The 5,198-nt window shown below is 32.6% G+C and overlaps 1 long non-coding RNA gene across 1 annotated transcript; it reads left to right on the top strand.

Moving 5' to 3' along the window:
* The first annotated feature begins 3,249 nt into the window (after positions 1 to 3,249).
* Positions 3,250 to 4,492, top strand: LOC126746713 (uncharacterized). The gene is made up of 2 exons (XR_007663949.1): positions 3,250 to 3,538; positions 4,023 to 4,492. It is a non-coding gene; the product is annotated as an uncharacterized LOC126746713 (long non-coding RNA).
* The last annotated feature ends 706 nt before the right edge of the window (positions 4,493 to 5,198 follow it).

The following is a 5,198-nucleotide window of genomic DNA, read 5'->3' as shown; positions in this document are numbered from 1 at the left end:
ATGTTGTTTTTTTCCTCATTACTTATTTCATTTTGTTGAAATGCGATAACTATTTTGGGTCCTAAATAAATAGATTCTAAAGGCAAGAAATTTTCCGGATTTCTATACTGTCGTTTAGATAATTCAGTGTTTTTTAAATACTCCGGTTTAATATAATAGCTCAGTAAAAGTTGATATGAGGTAGTTATTTTCTCATATAGTAAATGAATGTTTGGGGTTTCAGCTTGAAACTCTAAATTTAAGTTAGTAAACGTTGGCAAAATATATTCTAAAAAAATTCACAGATCTCGCATCTTACGCAAGTATCGTTGACGTATTGAAAATACCAGACACAGCTTTTAACATTTTTTGATAATCTGTACCTATCTGTATCCAAATCTATACTGACTTATAAATATAATTTTTATTAATGAATATTATTATTTATTAATAAATTGGTATTCATAATACCAATTGGCAAAAAATCTTTTAAACAAAATTAAAAACCTAGGTAAGTTTACAAAATATAATTATTTAATTTGGTTTATCAATTAAATTGTTTTGTTACTTGAACTTTTGCATGTTGATTTGACCTGCGACCAGTATCGCAGGAACATAATTTTAGTATGACAAAGAAATCAAGAAAATTATTTTGCGCACCATTTAATTTAAATTGATTCTTAAAAGAAGCCGATATCTAAAGCAATAATAAACATGTTTTGCATGCATTTCGCCTATACAGGGTGTCATTGAAATGGTGTAAAAAAATTCGGGGGGTGATAGTACTCCTAAAAATTTTAAAAAAAGTTCCTATAACTATAGGGCGGAAAATGCATATTAAGGGAGTTAGGGGCACTGAAAGGGTAAATTTAAAAAACGGTTTTTTGAAATTGTAGGCTTAAAAAACGAGATAAAATTTCGAAAAAAAATCCTCTGCCATAAATTTTGACCCAAAATCAAATGGTGATACTGAAAAATAATTTGGAAAATCGGAAAGGGTAGTTTTTGCAAGGGTAGGGGGTTAATTCGTGAATAACTTTTTTTAGGTTATTTTTTTCGCAACGTGGGTTCATTTTTTAAAAACTACATACTTTTTCCTACAAAAAAGGTACTCTTGTTGCACATCGCCCAGAACGATGGTTTTCGAGAAAATTGAAGGCAAAAAGTTTGCTCTGATGGGTTGCTAACTGGTTAAACAACATAAACCTATGAAAGTTATGGGGTTTCAAAAGTAAACACGTAGTTATTAAATAATTAATTGAAAAATCTAAATTTTATGATTTTTAAAACATCTTATTGCTTTAAAAAACGAAATAAACCAATTACCAAAATTCCCTATTAAAATAATGCATTTCTTAATTCATTCATAGTAAATGTTCAAAGTGACCACCATTCATTTCAATGCAGACATCTGCTCTTCTTCTCCATGATCTGCGTACCCTGTGGAATATCCCTGGGGTTGTACGAATTTGATTGGAACAGTCGATAATGCGTTGACGTAGTTGCTCTTCAGTATTAATCGGCACTGAGTAAACCAAAGTTTTCAAGTGGCCCCAGAAGTAGAAATCTAATGGATTAAGATCTGGTGATCTTGCTGGCCAAGCTTGTGGACCACCACGTCCTATCCAACGCCTCTCAAAAACTTGGTTTAAATGATTCCTCACCGCTAGCGGAAAATGAGCTGGTGCACCATCATGCATAAAATACGTGATCTGCCTCTGTGCTATGGGAACTTCCTCCAAAAGTGCTGGTAGATCATGTATTAGAAAATTAAGGTAACTTTGACCATTTAGCCTAAAATGTTTATTATTATAAATAACAAGCGACTTTTCAAAAGGTGTCAAATTAACCTCGGGATAGAAAAAATGGTCCAATAAGTCTATCGCCAAGAATTCCCGCCCAAACATTAACTGAGAATCGAATTTGGTGTCGACTTTCCACAACAGCATGAGGGTTCTCATCGGACCAGTGATGTGTATTATGGTAATTGAAAATTCCATTTCTTGTAAACCCAGCTTCATCCGTGCATAAAATATTTGCCAAAAAAAGGGGTTCTTGTACCTGTTTTCTTAATAACCAACGACAGAAGATGACTCGAGCGGGATAGTCTGCCGGAGCAAGAGCTTGTACCCTTTGGATGTGATACGGATGCAGGAGTTGAGTCTTAAGAGTCATCCACACAGAATGGCGACTCACGTTTTCCCGCGCTGCAATTCTCCTTACAGATATCCCCGGATCTTCCTCTACATGTGCTAAAATGCGCTCCTCAATATCAGGTGTACGTACCATCAAGTTACGGCCACGGTCTTGGTTTCTATGTCCAAATGAACCTGTGTCTCTTAGGCGCTGATGAATTCTCGCAAATATCCGGTGAGAAGGTGCCCTGCGATTTGGATATTTTTGGACATACAAGCACTTAGCCAAAAGACCGTTTCCGTTTGCTCTTCCATAAATAAAATGCATATCTGCCAGTTCACACACAGGGTATTCCATAATTTGTGAAATTTTACGTTTACGCACACTTCAACAACAATCAACTGACAAAAATATTTATGAACCAGAACATTTCTTTTGCGTACATGCAAAATAAATAAAGTGATAAGACCGCATACCTTCAATAGCTACGTTTACCCCGCGAGTACCAAATATTCAGTACGCGGACTAAAACCTCTACATATTCTCAAACCTATTAAGTCACAATTTGGAATAATTTACGTGTAAACTTGTCAACTCGCGCACGTTGAGTTTGAGAATAGGGGATTGGGTCCGCGTATTGAATATTTGGTACTCGCGGTGTAAACTAGGCTAATGAATCAAATAAGTATGCATTTAATAAGGAATTTTGGTAATTGGTTTATTTCGTTTTTTTAAAGCAATACGATGTTTTAAAAATCATGAAATTTAGATTTTTCAATTAGTTATTTAATAACTACTTGTTTACTTTTGAAACCCCATAACTTTCATAAGTTTATGTTGTTTAACCAGTTAGCAGCCCATCAGAGCAAACTTTTTGCCTTCAATTTTCTCGAAAACCATCGTTCTGGGCGATGTGCAACAAGAGTACCTTTTTTGTAGGAAAAAGTATGTAGTTTTTAAAAAATGAACCCACGTTGCGAAGAAAATAACCTAAAAAAAGTTATTCACGAATTAACCCCCTATCCTTGCAAAAACTACCCTTTCCGATTTTTTAAATTATTTTTCAGTATCACCATTTGATTTTGGGTCAAAATTTATGACAGAGGATTTTTTTTCGAAATTTTATCTCGTTTTTTAAGCCTACAATTTCAAAAAACCGTTTTTTAAATTTACCCTTTCAGTGCCCCTAACTCCCTTAATATGCATTTTCCACCCTATAGTTATAGGAACTTTTTTTAAAATTTTTAGGAGTACTATCACCCCCCGAATTTTTTTACACCATTTCAATGACACCCTGTATATTGGAACAGGCAATAACAAAACACTCAGATAAAATAGTTAAAATGAAGTGTTCAGCATTATTTTCCTCAGATTGGTGTAAGATAATAATTTCGATAGTAGTGATACAATGCTTAGTTTATTGGTAAGTATAAATTTATTCTAATTGTATATAAAAAAATTCAAAAATAATTGGGTTCGATTAGCATAATGATATTTTTGTCAACATTTATATTTTTGCCTGCTGTAGAATCTGCTTTTAATAAATACATGCAAATATAAAGTCAGTTTTTAAATTAAAAATAGTATAATTAAAATAAAAACATTTATGCCGGGTAATATAAAAATCTAGTTAAGTTAACTATTAAAGTTGACACAAAAAATTCCTATATTTGCAATGTAAATTTTAATTGTTTTTAGGAACATTCCAACCTAAATATGTAGTTAACTACGAAAAAAAGTTTTATAATACCCGGCATTAATAATTTAAAATTAAATATGAATTTGCCGCTTTGTGCACGTATAATACATATAAATGTATTATATGTGTATTATTAGATATTATGTTATTGACTTTTATTCTAACGAAATAAAATATCTTCACTTTTCTTAGAATGTTTTTCTTTTAGCATTGCTGACGAGCTCCCGGATCCTAGAAGACTCAATACCAATGAAGTAGAGCGAATAATGTCGGATAATACACCTGTTGCTCTTGTCTTTTTAGAGGCCTGGGTGTCTAGTAACCTCGGTAGTTCTTGGTGGCATTTTTTGTACACAGGAACTGGAACTGAGATACCAACGTTAGGAAATATGGGCCGACATAAAAATATAATAATTCAAGCACTTCCAGAAAATGCCAAATTTACGAGCATAGTACTGCTTGAAAGAACTAGAACGTCTCGCTATCAGGTGACTGTCCAAAAAGTTACCAGACGTAAGTGGTTAACTTGGTCCTATCGACGGAAAGAGAAAGACAAAGCTGTATCCTCGAAGTATCTAAAAACTCTTGAAATCGCCATCCATAATAATAACATAACAAATAAATAAATAAAAACATGTTTGTATTTAATATTTATTAATAAAAAAGTACATAATATAACCATATTTTATTTTCAATATTTTATTTTCAATTATGTAAATGTAAAAAAAAATAATAAATACCTATTTGCCTCAAAATCTTTAGTTAATTTATTGTCATAATAATTCCGCTCTTTCCGAGCTCGGCATTTTTCCATAACTTTAGATGCGGAATTATTTTAACAATCAATTACTTAAATGCCAAGATTTTTTGGCAAGTAGATATTAATAATTAAGTAAGTGTAATCATAATAATATATTTTATTATACTTTCCAAAACCTTGTCTCGCCTTATAATGATATTGTGTCAAACAAAAGAATATTTTGATATATTTTCTTAACAAACCTAATGAATACTTAAATGTGAGTAGGTACTTCTATTATTGTTTTTAAAATAATGTCTTTTTCATATTTAATTTATAAACTCGAATTTAAATAATAATAATATTAATAATAATAACCCTCAGAGGCTTAACGAATTTGTTGAGTACGGGTGTAACAATCCCGAGGTACCTTAGCTGGGGGAGCCTAACCCCCTTAACAAACCCCACAGGGATAATGGCAACTCGACACAGGCAACCACCAAAGCGTAGCTCCTACCACTCATGGTTTAGGACAGCCACAGACTGCTTCTCCCAAGAGAAAGGCGCAAAGGCTTAAATGGACAAAACAAAATAATATAGATGTTTTTAAAGGCTTTTTTCGAGCTACACACCACTATTCCCATT

The sequence above is a fragment of the Anthonomus grandis genome, chromosome 18, assembly GCF_022605725.1.
Source record: "Anthonomus grandis grandis chromosome 18, icAntGran1.3, whole genome shotgun sequence".
Taxonomy (NCBI): Eukaryota; Metazoa; Arthropoda; class Insecta; order Coleoptera; family Curculionidae; genus Anthonomus; species Anthonomus grandis.
Note: the sequence above shows the minus strand (reverse complement) of the source record. Positions and strands in the feature narration are given on the sequence as shown.